Raw genomic sequence first — 18,171 nt, forward strand, 5'->3', positions numbered from 1 at the left:
CGACCGTGGCTGACAAGGGAAGTCAGGGACAGTATAAAAATAAAAGCAAAAAGGTATAACATAGCAAAGATGAGCGGGAAGCCAGAGGATTGGGAAACCTTTAAAGAGTAACAGAAGATAACTAAAAAGGCAATATGGGGAGAATAGATGAGTTACGAAGGTAAGATAACCAAAACATAAAGGACGATAGTAAAAGCTTCTTTAGGTATGTGAAGAGGAAAAAATTGGTGAAGACAAATGTAGGTCCCTTGATGACAGAAACAGGCGAATTTATTATGGGGAACAAGGAAATGGTAGACGAGTTGAACAGGTACGTTGGATCTGGCTTCACTAAGGAGAACACAAACAAGCTCCCTGATGTACTAGTGGCCAGAGGATCTGTGGTGACAGAGGAACTGAAGGAAATTCACACTAGGCAGGAAATGGTGTTGGGTAGACTGATGGGACTGAAGGCTGATAAATCTCCAGGACCTGATGGTCTGCATCCCAGGGTACTTAAGGGGGGTGACTCTAGAAATTGTGGACGCATTGGTGATCATTTTCCAATGTTCTATAGATTTAGGATCAGTTCCTGTGGATTGGAGGGTAGCTAATGTTATCCCACTTTAAGAAAGGAGGGAGAGAGAAAATAGGGAATTATAGACCAATTCGCCTGTTATCAGTGGTGGGGAAGATGCTGGAGAAAAGATGAAATTGCAGCACATTGGGATAGCAGTAACAGGATCGGTCCGAGTCAGTATGGATTTATGAAGGGGAAATCATGCTTGACTAATCTTACGGAATGTTTTCAGGATGTAACTAGGAAAATGGACAAGGGAGAGCCAGTGGATGTGGTGTACCTGGACTTTCAGAAACCCTTTGATAAGGTCCCACAGGAGATTAGTGGGCAAAATTAGGGCACATGGTATTGGGGGTAGAGTGCTGACATGGATAGAAAATGTATTGTCAAACAGGAAGCAAAGAGTAGGGATTAACGGGTCCCTTTCTGAATGGCAGGCTGTGACTAGGATGTACTGCAAGGCTCGGTGCTGGGACCGCAGCTATTTACAATATATATTCATGATTTAAATGAAGGGATTAAAAGTAACATTAGCAAATTTGCAGATGACACAAAGCTGGGTGGCAGTGTGAACTATGAGGAGGAAGCTATGGGGATGCAGGGTGATTTGGACAGGTTGGGTGAGTGGGCAGATGCATGGCAGATGCAATTTAATGTGGATAAAAGTGAGGTTATCCACTTGGTGGCAATAACGGGAATGCAGATTATTATCTGAATGGTGTCAAGTTGGGAAAAGGGGGAAGTACAACAAGATCTGGGTGTCCTTGTACATCGGTCACTGAAAGTAAACATGCAGTTACAGCAGGCAGTGAAGAAAGCGAATGGCATTGAGGAGTTGAGTATAGGAGCAAAAACGTCCTTCTGCAGTTATACAGGGCCCTGGTGAGACCACACTTGGAGTATTGTGTGCAGTTTTGGTCTCCAAATTTGAGGAAGGACATTCTTGCTATTGAGGGAGTGCAGTGTAGATTCACGAGGTTAATTCCCGGAATTGGGCGGACTGTCATATGTTGATAGAATGGAGCGGCTGGGCTTGTATACTCTGGAATTTAGAAGGATAAGAGGGGATCTTATTGAAACATATAAGATTATTAAGGTATTGGACACGCTAGAGGCAGGAAACATGTTCCCGGTGTTCGGGGAGTGCAGAATCAGGGGCCACAGTTTAAGATTAAGGGGTAGGCCATTTAGAACGGAGATGAGGAAAAACCTTTTCACCTAGAGAGTTGTGAATCTGTGAAATTCTCTGCCTCAGAAGGCAGTGGAGGTCGATTCTCTGGATGCTTTCAATTGAGAGCTAGATAGAGCTCTTAAAGATAGTGGAGTCAAGGGATATGGATAGAAGGAAGGAATGGGGTACTGATTGTGGATGATCAGCCGTGATCACAGTGAATGGCGGTGCTGGCTCGAAGGGCCGAATGACCTACTCCTGCACCTATTGTCTATTGTCCATTGTCTATTGTCCTCATCGGAATGCTTCTTAAACAGTCTCTGCCTCCATCACTATCAAAGGTAGAGCGTACCAGAGCAGAATCTCCCCGTGGGATGAAAATGTTCTTCCTCAAATCCCTTCTAAATCTTTCACTTCTCACCCTGTACCCCTGCCCTGAAGACCAGTTTCTTACTATCTATCCTATTTACGTTGCTTGTAATTTTGTATACCTCTATCATGTACACCTCTCAGCAAGCCCTGCTCCCAGAAAAACAAACCCAGCACATCCAGCCTCTTCTCGTAATTGAAGTATCGCACGTAAGTCAGCATCCTGGTAACATTCCTCTCCAGATAAGGTAGCGAAGTGTTAGTGATTCATATTGATGACATATCTTCACAACTGGGAAAAGCGACCACATGTTTAAAGTTGCAGAGCAAGGGGAGAGATGGAAGAAAGAGAGAAAGCAAATTACTTTTGTGATCAAATGAGTTAGTAAGACACAAGAAGGTTGCACAGTGGCACTGCTGGAGTAGCTGTAGCCTCACAGCGTGAGAGACGAGGATTTGAACCTGACCTCGGGTGCTGACAGTGCAGAGATTGCACATTCTGCCAGTGAACGTGAGGACTTTCTCCGGGTGCTCCAGTTTACCCGCACATCTCAAAGGTGCACAGGTATGGAGGTTAATTGACCTCTGTAAAATTGCCCCTAATGTGCAGGGAGTGGATGAGAAAATGGGAGAACATAAAACGAGTACGAGCTGGTTATGGTCAACATGGACTTGGTGAGCTGAGGGGCTTGTTTCCAATCTGTATTTCTATGGTGCTGGTTGTGAGAGGGCAGTGAAGGCTTGTAATTGCAGCTGATTTATTTGGAGAAGATCTCAAAAGAAGAAAACAAACTGGGACAGAAGTGAGAGAAACAAATACTGTGGACTGTGGGATACAAAAATACTGCAGCTAGAGAAATCCAAAATAAAAAGAGGGTGCTGGACATAACCAGTGGCACCTATGCAGGGAGAAACATTTTATGTTTCTTACCCCCTCAACTCCATCCAAGGTCCCAAACAGTCTTTCCAGGTGAGGCAGAGCAGTCTTTCCACCTGCACCTCCTCCAACCTCATCTATTGCATCCGCTGTTCCAGGTATCAACTTCTCTACATCGGCAAGACCAAGCATAGGCTCGGTGACTGCTTCGCCCAACACCTCCGCTCAGTCCGTACTAACCAACCTGATCTCCCGGCTGCCCAACACTTGAACTCCCCCTCCCATTCTGAATCTGCCCTTTCTGTCCTGGGCCTCCTCTATTGAGTGAGGCCCAGTACAAATTGGAGGAACAACACCTCATATTTCGCTTGGGTAGTTTACACCCCAGTGGTATGAACATTGACTTCTCTAATTTCAGGTAGTCCTTGCTTTCTCCCTCCTTCCCCTCCCCTTTCCCAGCTCTGCCACATAGCCTACTATCTCCGCCTCTTCCTTTCTTTTTCTGAAAAAAGGTCTCGACGTGAAACGTCGCCTACTCTTTTACTCCATAGATGCTGCCTCACCCGCTGAGTTTCTCCAGCATTTTTTTGTCTACTTTCGAAACATTTAATGTTAATTTTATGTTGAAGATCTTCCCTCATAGCTTTCCGCTATAATAACCATCAAGTGCCATCATAACCCCCCTCATGTGTATCCACCTATCACTTGCTAGGCTTTGTCCTGCCACCACCTCTCTTTTCCAACTTTCTCCACACACTACAATCAGTTTGAGGAAGGGTCCCGACCCAAAACGTCACCTGTCCATGTCTTCCAGTGATGCAGCCTGATCTGGTGAGCTACTCCAGCACTTTGTGTATTTGTTTTTATTACATCATTGCTGGCAATTCTTGCACGAACTGTAAAGACAGTGTATCTGAACTAATGGAATTAATTGTTGCTTTATGCACACTGCTATTTGTATATATGCTGCCCCTCATGCTCATGTTAGCTTCATTGAAAGAGTAAAAAGATTTCAATTGGGAGTGGAATTGCTTTTTGATGGATGCTTTCCTTTGTGCAAGGTTTGAGTTCAGTTACCAGATCATTTTCCCCCTGAATTACCCATTGACTTTGGTTATACCAAGTTCCTTGTCCTCACATTCAACAAAATGTCACTTTGATATCTAGGGCGGTATTTCTCACATCACCTCTGATATTCAGCACTTGGGTCCTGGGTTAGTCCATGGCTGAGATGTGCTTTGGAGCTGTGTGGTCCTGGTGAAACACAGACGAGGAATTGATGAACAAATCATATTTGGGCAAGCGGCAGTGGGCAGCATCATCTACTCTACGTTGACAGTAGATGTATTGGGAATAATTGAGAATAATTAACTTAATTCTAGAGTATCAACTTGTTGCAAACTTTACTTGTTGCAAACAGAACCTAACTGGACAATGTTACTGACTGTAAAGAGCTCAAACTCACACAGGTTGAAACAATCATCTTTATTGTTCAGGTCATTAACTACTAAGCAGGTCATCACACGTTCACACTGCTACTCAAACTGCTAGACAGTGGGTAGGATCTTACACTATGAATGTTATAATTAGGTGGGGTTATAATTACTAAGCATTCTAATTGGCTAACATGCTATAGCCAATCTACATCTCTTCTTCTATAAATGAAAAGTAGATAAAGCGTTGTCACTACATTGAGTAAATAATTTGTTAAATGCAAATTGCCGCATCTAATAATAATGTGGTTAAACATAATCACCGTATCTAACAGGTGGCTTGCTAACCCATTTGGTCCTCATACGGTAAGGAGCTGCCTCATCAACCTTTTCCTCCGAAAAGTTGAGGGCGCGTTTCGGAGAGCCCAAGGGGCTTTGGGGAGACAACGTATTGGAAGACTGTCGCGGGGGCACCGGTTAATCGGTTACAAAAGGGGAACGGGGAACAGACTGACGCGGGGATTGTGTGGGAGTCGCAGCTGCAGGTACTGGAACAGCTGGAACAGCGATCGCTTTAAAGTTGAGTGGAGGTGCGTCAGGACCCTAGAGCTCCTTCACTGGAAGGAGGTGTTGATGGTTGCGTCTGTAGATGGTACCACCGACATCGACAAGGTAGGAGAGTGGCTCCTTCGCGGGGTCGTGGATGAAACCCAGTTTGGTCTGTCCTTTGCCTGTCTGTAGTCGGGCCACTTGGCCTTGGATTAGTGGCTTAAGTGGTTTGCTGGTTTTATTGTAAGCACGTTTCTGCGTGTCTCGATTGGATTGCACACGCTTTTGGACTACAGCAGGGCTGAAAACTTTGAGCTTTAAGTGATCCTGTGTCACTGGCAGTGGAGGTCGCGTGCGGCGGGACATCTGGCGCTGGGCTGGAGAGCCTAAAACATTGTCTCTGCCAATATTTCTTAAGTTCAGCAGGTCCAGGTAGACATCAGATTTTGCCAGATAGGAACGCTCCATGAGTTGTTTAGCGCTCCGAACAGCGCGTTCGGCAAGTCCGTTGGACTGTGGGGATTCAGGGCTGCTGGTGACATGTTGAAAGTTCCACCGTTTGACAAAGTCTTTAAACTTTTGGCTGGAGAATTGTGTCCCGTTGTCAGCCTGAAGGCGGGCTGGAATGCCATGTACAGTAAAGTGTTATCGGAGTTTCTGGACCACTATTTCTGATGAGATGGTTGGCAGAAAATCGATTTCAAACCAACTCGAGTACGAGTCCACTAACACAAGATAGTGTTTCCCGTGCCAGTCGAAGATATCGGCAGCCACAGACGACCATAGTAGAGAGGGAGCAGGTTGGGACAGCAGAGGTTGTTTTTGCTGGTGTGGTGCCTGTCTGTTACAGATCACGCATGATTCTGTTTTTTCCCGAATATACTTGGTCATTCCGGGCCAATAGATCATTTCATTCACACGCTGTAGGGTGGCTTCCACGCCGGGGTGGCCACCATGGATCTCTTCGTAGTACTCATTTCGCAAAAAAGGAGTGATGACCATCTTGTGACCCTTTATTATCACTACGCCTTGTTGTACAAGTTCGTCACGTACCAGGAAGTAGGGTCGCAGTTCAGAGGGAGTGTTTGTTTGTTTGGCCACATGCCTTTGATGATTGAAGTTAACAGCTGGGAGGTTTTGTCTGCAGCAGTGTGTTCGGTGAGGTGGCGCAAGCAGTTGGTTGGAACGAACGAGACTTTCAGAACGGAAAATTTGTCTTGTTCAAATGGTGGCACATGGTGCTTGAGATAGAGTGTCTGTGGTGTGCATGTCTTTACCTTTTTTGTAGACAATGGGAAAATCGAACCGTTGAAGCTGCATCATCATGCGTTGAAGTCTTGCTGGGGCTGCATGGATTGGCTTGCTCAGGATGGTGACTAACGGCTGGTGATCAGTCTCTACCGTAAAACGTTTTGCCGAAAATAAAGTCTTTGAATTTAGAGCAGGCAAAAACTATGGCAAGCAGTTCCTTCTCAATCTGAGAATATCTCTGCTCAGTATCCGTTAGGGTGCGTGAAGCGAGGATACCGGCATGACATCGCCGTTGAAAGAGGTCTGCAGGCATGCTGTGCCTAATCCATACTGCGATGCATCACAGGTAATTGTGACGGGTAGGTTGATATTGAAGTAGGACTGTGTGGGTGCACTGGCGAGCTGGAGTTTTAAAGTCTCAAAAGCTCACTGGTGGTTTGGGTACCAGGACCAGGTGTTGTCCTTGTGGGTTATTTGATGCAGAGGGGCTGACAATTCGCTGAGATTGGAGATGAATTTTCCCAGGTGGTTGACCATGCCTAGAAATAGTTGTAGGCTGGTGATGTCAGTTGGTACCGGCAGCTCGTTCATTGCTGCAGTCTTCAGCGGATCTGGTTTTAGCCCATTGCTGGTGAACACCTGACCTACCTTCGGGAACTCTGAACTTGCACTTCAGAGGGTTCAGTTTTAAATTAATGTCTCTGGCACGGCCCAGCACCTTATGTATGTTGGCATCATGCTCAATCCCGTTGAACATCGCAGCCGTAAATTAGGATGTCGTCAACAATGATGGCACAAGGAAATTCTGCAAACAGTTGTTCCATTGCACGCTGGAAAACTTCACTAGCAGAGTTTATGCCAAAGGGCATTCTTAGGAATCGGTAACGGCTGAAGGTGGTGGGAAATGTTATTAACGCTGATGAGGCATGGTCAACGGGATTTGCCAGAAAGAGTTTTTTGCATCCAGAACTGAGAAAACCGTTGCGTTACCGATTTGTGCCGCTACGTCTTCGGTGGTCCTCATTCAGATTCAAAGATTCAATTTTAATTGTCATTGTCAGTGTACAGTACAGAGACAACGAAATGCATTGGGTAGTATTGGCGTTTGATTGCTGTGTTCAAATCTTTAGGATTGATGCAGATGCGTAACTCCTTTTTATCTTTCTTTGTGGTAACAACCATGGTGGGACCCAGTCAGAGGGTTCACTGACTTCGGCAAGAATTCCGAAAGAGACCATACGCTTCAGTTCCTCATGTATTTTCTCATCTATACCATGCGGGACGCGGTGGGGGACACGTACGATCGGGGTGACTGTATGGTCAACAATGATCTGATATATTGTGGGTAGTTTGCCGAGTTTGTTGTCAAACACGCCCAAAATAGACCAGACCCAGGTCAGGTCATGGCACGCATTTATGCCTAGCAGGGTTTCAGAACTTGGCTGAACGATGTAAAAGAGTAAGTATTTGGTCTGTTCAATGATGGTACATTTGAAATCAGCTATACCCAGCAGGTGAAGAATTTCTCCTCCGTAAGCATGTAGAGTGGAGGAGTCTTTTTTCATGAGCTCTGTGGTTCTTATCTTGTTGAACACTTTGAGTGATATGACATTCACCCAGGCCCCAGTATCAACTTTGGCGATCAGGGGTTTGTTATTGATTATCATGGTCACTGCAGGATCAGTCACTTTGCTTGGGATGCGCAAGTTTAGGGAAAGTATGGTAGACTCAGAGACTGTGTTATCAGAGTCGTTCCCGTGGGAAGATTCGTCTTGTTCATGGGAATCAGAATCAGACTGGTCTTGTAGAATCAGGTGCAGCTTTGTCCTTGAAGCTGTACTCCCACTGGATCGAAAACAATTAGCAGAGTGGTTGAGTTTCTTGCAATTATGACACACTTTCCCATGGGCTACGCAAAATTGGCACCCCCTGGAGTGGAAATAGTTACAGTTTATGCACCTCGTGGCAGGCATGTTCTGATCTTTGCGGGACGCATTGAGAAATCTTTTTGGAGAATAACTAGCCAGATTCACATGCAATTGTTGATTAGCATTCACACTATCAAAATCAGCCAGTGGTGCTACAGTCTCAGCCATCCAACAAGCATGAATCGCTAGCTCCAAAGTCAGTTCTGCATTCCGCAGCAGTTCGGCTTGCAGCTTGCGGTTGCTCATTCCTCCCACAATTTTATCATGAACTAGCTCATTTGTCAACTCATCAAATCTGCATCGAGAGCTGATATCTCAAATCACTGATGAATCATTCCACAGGCTCGTCAGCCTGTTGCATCTGGGCAAAAAACCTTGTTCTCTCTAGGATTCTGTTAGACGGCAGGTCACACAGTTCTCTAAACTGCCTCAGCAGCACCATCGAGTTGTCAATAGATTCAGCCGGCACCACTTCCAGACCATGCCCGTCTAGTTGAGCTGGTGCATATTCAAACAAGTCAGTGCAGATCATAGCCTCTGGACCCGCTAAATTCAACAGCAGAGAAGCCTTCAAATTGTCGGGATCGTTTCGGTGAATAATGTAGATATAATGAGAGTAATCCTCAAACATTCGCCATCGCTCGGCGATATCCGAATCAAACACGAGCGGGCTAGGCTTTCGACAAGAGTTAGCCATGTCCTCAAATCACAAATAAAACTCACAAATAAAAACTGGTAAACTAAATAAATCGCGACAAACAGATGCGGAGTAGACCCGATTATCTGACACCATGTAAAGAGCTCAAACTCACACAGGTTGAAACACAAGCATCTTTATTGTTCAGGTCATTAACTACTAAGCAGGTCATCACACGTTCACACTGCTACTCAAACTGCTAGGCAGTGGGCAGGATCTTACACTATGAATGTTATAATTAGGTGGGGTTATAATTACTAAGCATTCTAATTGGCTAACATGCTATAGCCAATCTACACTGACCCTAACAAGTATCCAGATATAAGATCTAAGACCTGTTTCTTGATTGGTTTCAATATCTATTGTTCCAAGTAACTGCCCTGAATACAGTCCATGAATCCACTTTCAAGTCTATTTGTCAAACTTAATCTGCCCAATTGATTAGAAGTTATCCTAATAACTTTCTTACAAACTCTTTTTATTTCTTGAATTTTACTCTCTTACAATGTGAATGTTCTAAGGGGGCCGATGCACTATACCCATCAGTGACTTTCTTCCAGCATTCAAACTGATCTGACATCTTGAGTATCTGAGCTGAGATTGTTTCCTAATGCTATACTTTTCATTTCTGCCACCCTCCTTAAATGTGAAATTCAAAATATTCCTTTCCCAGTCATGGTCACCGTGAAACCTTGTCTCTGTAGCAGCTATCAGGATATGTGAGCCTAACGTCTGGTCCTTTGTGCTTGCTCCACCATTCACGGAGATCGTGGCAGATCTTCTATCTCAGTGCCATTTTCCTCGCCAAACCCATATCCTTTATTATTAAAAGGTCAATCTTATTGCATCATATTCATTGTATCATAGACTCAGACAGCATAGAAACAGGCCCTTCAGCCCAACATGAACATGCCCACCAACAAGTATGTATTTATACTCATCCCATTTACCAGCACTTTGTTCAAGCCTTCTATGCCATAGCTATACAAGTGTTTGAGTAGGTACTTCTTAAATGTTGTGGGAGTACTAGTGTCCTACTACTCACTTAGACAGCGCATTCCAGAATCCAATTGCCCTCTGACGAAGATAATCCTCCTCGTCCCATTACCCTAAACTAATGCTCCTTTGCTCTATATAACTTTGTTTCCCACTGTCTGTGCACTTCGTAATTTTTTACAACCTCAATCACCAACACATTCCTCCTGCCCCTCAAAAAAATAAACTGAATCTAACCAGCACCTCCTCGTAACTGAAGCATTATTTTCCAGGCAACATCCTGGAATCTCTGCGACACTCTCACCAGAGAAATCACATTCTTCGTAATTCTTTCTGCCATGTCCTCAGCCCTTTATTAAATTGATTATATCCCTTTCAATCCTCTCTGCATCCTCCTCGCAATCCACAGTGACACACGGCTTAGCATCATCAGCAACTATGGATATATGGCATTGGATGCATCCTTCATATGGATACTAGATTGGCATCTAATTCACCCTCACCATATCATCAATCGAGATCATGAATAGCCAGGTCCCCACAATGATTCTTAAGTTGCTGTCCCACATTCACGATCTAATTCACAACCTCTGCCGAGGTTGCCCTTGACTCATACTCGCAGCATGGTCATCACGAGGTCATAGGACGTCGTAGGTAGGTCGTAGGCAGGCTATGATGCTAGTCGTAGGTACTCGTGGCATCAAGTAGGTCAGGCCGTTTTTCTAGTCTGATGAAAAATGTCCACGAGTAAAAAAGGTCTTGAATTAGGTTGTGAAAGTGGGACAGGCCCTTTAGTCATTGAATACATGGGTTCTTATAAATGGGCTCATCACACCACTATGTTCAGGATGTCCCACACTAATCTCATTTAGCTGCATTAGGACCTTACCTTTGCAGGCCTTGCCTCGTCAATGGCTGTCCAAATGTCACTTGACCATAGTGGTTGGGTCTGACTCCACAACCTCCTCCAGCACCACCGTCCAGATATTAGCCAGTCTCTTTTTAAAAAACATTCCTCTCAGATACTCAGTTTTGATAACCTTGCTCCAGGTTAACTATTTTGACTATCTACCCCAGCTATGCCTCTTGTAATTTTAAAATGCCTCCATCAAGTCACCTCTCAGCCTCTAGGGCACTGGTGCAACAAAGCCCAGTCTCTCTCCCACACTAAATTCCTCCAGCCCATCCAATGTCCTGCCAAATTTCCCCTGCACCCTCTCCAACATAACCATGTCCTTCCTCTAGTGTGGTCCAACCAGTAACTTTGTAAATTTGCAGCACAATGTTCCAACTTTCGCACAATCTTTGAGCCACACATCCACCACTTTAATCTAAAGATTGTCTATGCCACCCTTGTGTTTGGCTCAGGATTATTTCAAAAGACACAAAATGCTGGAGTAACCCAACGGGCGAGGCAGTATCTTTGGAGGAAATGGATAAGAGTGGGTGGCACAGTGGTGCGGCTGGTTGAGCCGTTGCCTCACAAGCACCAGAGACCAGGGTTCGATCCTGACCGCATGTGCTGTCTGTGCGGAGTTTGCACGTTCTCCCTGTGACCACGTGACTTCCCCTCCACATCCCAAATACATGCAGGTTCGCAGATTAGTCGACCTTTGAAATAGCTGTATGTAAATTGGAGTGGATGCAAAAATGAGATAACAAAGAAAGCAGTTTGACCGGGTGATCGATGGCTGGTGTGAGTTCGGTGGGCTGAAGGGCTTGTTTCTATTCTGCTTCTTTCAATCAAAAAGAGAGAGAGAGAGTGAGAGAGAGAGATTTGTATATCACACTAGGGATGGGCCCACACACTCTGCCTCATTGAACAAAGCAAAGTATTTTATACATACTCTGAGACATGGTACGACCATGTCACAACAACATCATCCAATGATACTCATCCCAACTCATGAGGTAAAGATAGCTCATGATTAGTTTTATCTGCCATCAACAGTTCTGCTTGATCCCCCTGTGCCCTGCACCACCTACCCCCACTCGGGCTGGGGTCCTGCACTGGTTCAGCCCTAACAACATCAAACACCACAAACAGTTTGGGTATCTCCCTCATACTCCTGCAGGCTCCGAGTGGTTTCTACTGCACTCCCTTACATCATGCCCTGTCAAGGGGCTAACTCTGACCGTACACTTATCTCATGGGGTGGGAGATTGCAACCTTCACGTGGTCCACCCTGTTTCAACTGATGCAATCAACCCGGCGTGCACAAACAAATAAATTAAATAGAACAAGTTGACCCACAACTTTAGGCTGTGCACGCCATACGCAAGAAAAAGGCTTATCTCATCGGCATTCTTGGAGGAGCCAGCCATCTTTGCACCCATCTCTTGGTTTAACAAAATATCACACTGTTCTCCCCATGTCTAATCCATCATCATGTTTTCTCTGATCTTTAGAATCTAAAGGTTTTACTGTATTAGCTACAAACTGTTACCAATCAGATTTGGCACATGAAAAACCACATCACTCAATGTCTTTGCCTAATAGAGGCACTTCCTTACTTTCAAAGATTGGGATTATTAACGCAAAGATTTACTGCATTGATTCAAACAAAACCCACTAACCCCACATATGATGCATTGAGTTATGTAATTTTAAGTTTAGTTTTGTAACAAGAGGAACCAAATTTATAACAAGAGGAATCGAATATAGGTGCAAAGAGGTCCTTCTGCAGTTGTACAGAGCCCTAGTGAGACCTGGAGCATTGTGTGCAGTTTTGTGCCCCTAATTTGAGGAAGGACATTCTTGCTATTGAGGGAATGCAGCGTAGGTTTACATGGTTAATTCCCTGGATGGCAGGACTGTCATATGCTGAGAGAATGGAGCAGCTGGGCTTGTACACTCTGGAGTTTAAAAGGATGAGAGGATATCTCATTGAAACATATAAGATTGTTAAGGGTTTGGACATGCTAGAGGCAGGAAACATGTTCCCGATGTTGGGTGAGTCCAGAACCAGGGGCCACAGTTTAAGAATAAGGAGTAAGCCATTTAGAACAGAGACGAGGAAACACTTTTTCTCACAGAGAGTGGTTAGTCTGTGGAATTCTCTGCCTCAGAGGGCGGTGGAGGCGGGATCTCTGGATGCTTTCAAGAGAGAGCTAGATAGGGCTCTTAAAAATAGTGGTCAGGGGATATGGGGAGAAGGCAGGAACGTGGTACTGATTGGGGATGATCAGTCATGATCACATTGAATGGCGGTGCTGGCTCGAAGGGCCAAATGGCCGACTTCTGCACCTATTGTCTATTGTCTATTGTTTCAGAACTTTCAAAACGCACTACTTGTAGTCTGATAATACCCACTCCTGACGAATCTGGCCGAACTTCGACTTGACAAATCTTCTCCAAGTTACCTGAGTCATGGTCTTCCTCTGTGTTGCTTATGTTCCAGAGTTGTCGGCTGCCATATCCTGTGAGGCAGCTTACCTATTTCTTTGTGTACTTCCTAAATATTGCTTTGGTCTTTGGCCAATGATATGCCCATGAGTTTCAGTATATGTAGTTGTTTCTTCTAATTTCTTCAAATTCCAGCTTGCGTCCATAATCACCACTGCTACCTGGTCAGCAATTATCAGAGAGTCTGTTTGCACTTGTACAATTTACCAGACTGTCCTAGTACACAGTGTCTCAAGATAGTGCGATGTTCTCAATGCTGTTCATACGGTCTCAGTTCATGCTGACCAGCCCTCTTGGATTCTAATTGTACTTTACACTCTCTCTCTCTCTCTCTCTCTTTCTCACTCTCACTCTCACTCTCACTCTCACTCTCACTCTCACTCTCTCACTCTCACTCTCCTACTCTCTCACAACTAAAGTTCATGTGATCAAATCAAACAATCCCGAGCAGTACAAGAAATCTATCTACGATCTTCGCAGAGCCATTTAGGATGCCAGGAGGGAATTCCGCACCAAGCTGCAGTCACGAGGCAACAACATGGTCACACATACATTGTGGCATTGTATCTGAGGAAGGATGTGCTGGCTCTAGAGAGGGTCCAGAGGAAGTTTATGAGATTGATCCCAGGAACGAGTGGGTTAGCATATGATGAGCGTTTGACGGCACTCGCTAGAGTTTAGAAGGATGAGGGGGACCTCATTGAAACTTACCGAATAGTGAAAGGCCTGGATAGAGTGGATGTTTCCACTAGTTTAGGATCAGAGGCCATAGCCTTGGAATTAAAGGACATTATTTTAGGAAGTAGATGAGTGGGGATTTATTTAGTCAGAGGGTGGTGAATTTGTGGAATTCTGTGCCACGGAAGGCTGTGGAAGCCAAGTCAATGGATATTTTTAAGGCAGAGATAGATACTTGATTAGTAGGGGTATCAGGGGTTATGGGAAAAAGGCAGGAGAATGGGGATAGGAGGGAGCCAGATCAGCCATGATTGAATGGCAGAGTAGACTTGATGGGCTGTGGCGCAGTGGTAGAATTGCTGCCTTACAGCACCAGAGACCTGGGTTCGATCCTGACTACGGGTGGTGTCTGTGCAGAGTTTGTACATTCTCCCCATGACCTGCATGGGTTTTCTCCGGGTGCTCCAGTTTCCTCCCACACTTCAAAGACATATAGGCTTGTAGGCTGATTGGCTTTGGTAAATAAAAATAAAAATCTAGTGTGTGTAGGATAGTGTTAGTGGTTGGCGTGGACTCAATGGGCCGAAGGGTTTGTTTCTGCGTTGTATCACTAAACTAAGCTAAATCTAAAATAAACGAAACTGATGTTCACAGACATCAGTACTGCAGTCCAAATCAACGTCAGGGAAAGAGAGGACTTCTCCATCTACTCTGGCGTCGGGTAAGGTTGTTTACTCTCCTCTGCCCTGTTTGCATGGAACCCTTTGCTGAATCCATCAGGGATTCATCACCCCAATACAAGGGGTGATGCTGCCAAGCAGTGAGGGCTCTCCCCGTACATGGATGACGTTGCCATCTTCTGCTGGATCCACTTTGGTCCATGTGTTGGTCAGCAGTTGCCATCAGTTGTAGCTTGCCCTGGTGGACAGAATCACAGGAAGAGCAAGGCCATGCTCTTTGGCAACTGGGCTGACCAGTCCACTGCACCCTTCACCAACAAGTCTGACTACCTGACAATGTGGTTTGAAGGAGCGAGGGTGTTGGCAACAATTAGCTGGGGTGATCAGAAGTGGGTAAAGAAATAGAGATGCGCCCTCTCAATGGAGGCAAGAGCCTGAATATCAGGCTCTTGGTGTTGCCATGGATGGTTCAGGTGCGGTTCTTACCTGCTCCTCACCCATGGTGCCATCTTCTGTTTCAACTGGGGATGCAAGATGGAGCGTATGCAAAAGGCTATAATGCATGTCTCCAGAGAACGAGGGAAAAATGTGCCCAACACTGCCCGAATAATGGCCACCTTTGCACGCACGTGCATCAAGCTGTGCATGCATGGAACTGAAATATGCAAACGCCAAATGCAACTGTGTGCTGAGGTTCGACCTGTCTCAGTGTTGCAAACCTTGAAGCCCTGCAATGTTCCATCCAGTTGGATTTTGGGTACTGCCTGCCCCTTGTAGTAAAGTGCCTTCAGAAAGGCACTATGTCTGAAGAAGGGTTTCGGCCCGAAATGTTGCCTATTTCCTTCGCTCCATAGATGCTGCTGCACCCAGGGCTGGCCTTAGGATGTGCGGGGCCCAATTGGGAACAATTTTGGTGGGCCCCAGGTTCACACCCAAGGTGTGTCAGCCCTGTCATTTAGTATATATTATGAAATTGTACACTAGGTGCTATGGATTATACACTGTGTGAATCTCTCCTGCTTCCTCCCGTTTGAATGCCAGTAGCATAATCTTTGGTCAGTAGCTCCGCTGGCTTCCAACCTTTACCGTAGCTGCTAATTATGTGATTGGACACAATGCCCTTGGAGACAGCGGTTGATTGGATGGGAGGGAACCGAATTGTTGATTGGACGGGAAATGTAAAGCAAGCTGGTTGGTGATTGAATGTAACCCCCTTAGAGACAGCGGTTGATTGGCCACCAAATAATCGGGCACAAATTGACAAATAGGAAAATAATAAAATCGCTGGTCGGTGCGAACTCAGTGGACTATCTGTGCTGTATCTCCAAACTAAACAGTATAACATGCAGGTACATTCATTTAAAATAAAATTCAGTGATTATTTCACATGATTTCTCACTGTATCTGACCAATCTCTGTTTAAGATGTTTGGTCTGCCTTCCGCATTGACTCTAAACTAAAAACCTAAACCAGACTCAATTGTATCGTCACATTGAACTCAGTAAACTCACACATCTCTGCATTCAAGAGGCTGCTATATAACCATATAACCATATAACAATTACAGCACGGAAACAGGCCATCTCGGCCCTACAAGTTCATGCCGAACAAATTTTGTTCCCCTTAGTCCCACCTGCCTGCACTCGTACCATAACCCTCCATTCCCTTCTCATCCATATGCCTATCCAATTTATTTTTAAATGATACCAATGAACCTGCCTCCACTACTTCCACTGGGAGCTCATTCCACACCGCCACCACTCTCTGCGTAAAGAAGTTCCCCCTCATATTACCCCTAAACTTCTGTCCCTTAATTCTGAAGTCAAGGCAAGTCAAGTGAAGGCTGCTGTGGTTGGAATCACCGGCTCTGAGACCAGAGTGGGTAAAGCGACCTGCGATCAATACATAAGATGATAGCTCTTCTCAATTAAAAAAAACAGGGACGTTTTTCACTCTAACCATGATGGCTAGAGCTTCTTGCAAAGTGATCTATGACCTCGCTAAGTAAATATTGTCGTAACGCTCAGTTGAGATCAAATGAAGAAGATATTAACCATATAACAATTACAGCACGGAAACAGGCCATCTCGGCCCTTCAAGTCCGTGCCGAACACTTATTTTCCCCTAGTCCCATTTACCTGCACTCAGAACATAACCATCCATTCCTTTCCCGTCTATGTACCTATCCAATTTATTTTTAAATGATAAAATCGAACCTGCCTCCACCACCTTCCACTGGAAGCTCATTCCACACAGCTACCACTCTCTGAGTAAAGAAATTCCCCCTCATGTTACCACTAAACTTCTGTCCCTTAATTCTCAACTCATGTCCTCTTGTTTGAATTTTCCCTACTCTCAATGAGAAAAGCTTATCCATGTCAACTCTGTCTATCCCTCTCATCATTTTAAAGACCTCTATCAAGTCCCCCCCTTAACCTTCTGCGCTCCAAAGAATAAAGACCTAACTTGTTCAACTTTCTCTGTAACTTAGTTACTGAAAACCAGGCAACATTCTAGTAAATCTCCTCTGTACTCTCTCTATTTTGTTGACATCCTTCCTATAATTAGGCAACCAAAATTGTACACCATACTCCAGAATTGGCCTCACCAATGCCTTGTACAATTTGAACATTACATCCCAACTTCTATACTCAATGCTCTGATTTATAAAGGCCAGCACATCAAAAGCTTTCTTTACCACCCTATCGACATGAGATTCCACCTTCAGGGAACTATGCACAGTTATTCCGAGATCCCTCTGTTCAACTGCATTCCTCAATTCCCTACCATTTACCATGTACGTCCTATTTTGATTTGTCCTGTCAAGATGTAGCACCTCACAGTTATCAGCATTAAACTCCATCTACCATCTTTCAGCCCACTCTTCCAAATGGCCTAAATCTCTCTGTAGACTTTGAAAATCTACTTCATTATCCACAACACCACCTATCTTAGTATCATCTGCATACTTACTAATCCAATTTACCACACCATCATCCAGATTATTGATGTACATGACAAAAAACAGTGGACCCAACACAGATCCCTGAGGCACCCCACTAGTCACGGGCCTCCAACCCGATAAACAGCCATCCACCATTACTCTCTGGCATCTCCCATTCAGCCACTGTTGAATCCATCTTGCTACTCCACCATTAATACCCAACAATTGAACCTTCTTAACCAACCTTCCATGAGGAACCTTGTCAAAGGCCTTACTGAAGTCCATATAGACAACATCCACTGCTTTACCCTCATCAATTTCCCGAGTAATCTCTTCAAAAAATTCAGGAAGATTAGTCAAACATGACCTTCCAGGCACCAATCCTTGTTGACTGTTCCTAATCAGACCCTGTTTATCCAGATGCTTATATATATTATCTCTAAGTATCCTTTCCATTAATTTGCCCACCACTGATGTCAAACTAACAGGTCTATAATTGCTAGATTCACTCTTAGAACCCTTTTAAAACAATGGAACAACATGCGCAATACACCAATCCTCCGGCACCATTCGCGTTTCTAATGACATTTGAAATATTTCTGTCATAGCCCCCGCTATTTCTACACTAACTTC

General features: G+C 44.8%; 1 protein-coding gene across 2 annotated transcripts in view; it reads left to right on the forward strand.

Moving 5' to 3' along the window:
• The first annotated feature begins 1,440 nt into the window (after positions 1–1,440).
• Positions 1,441–18,171, forward strand: part of LOC129696564 (proton-coupled zinc antiporter SLC30A8-like) — a 70,199-nt gene continuing 53,468 nt past the window's right edge. For both annotated transcript variants that reach the window (XM_055634592.1, XM_055634593.1), the window contains exon 1: positions 1,441–2,309. The gene's annotated coding sequence lies outside the window, so the exon portion shown is untranslated. The remainder of the gene's footprint in view (positions 2,310–18,171) is intronic.

The sequence above is a fragment of the Leucoraja erinacea genome, chromosome 4, assembly GCF_028641065.1.
Source record: "Leucoraja erinacea ecotype New England chromosome 4, Leri_hhj_1, whole genome shotgun sequence".
In the NCBI taxonomy this organism is placed as follows: Eukaryota; Metazoa; Chordata; class Chondrichthyes; order Rajiformes; family Rajidae; genus Leucoraja; species Leucoraja erinaceus.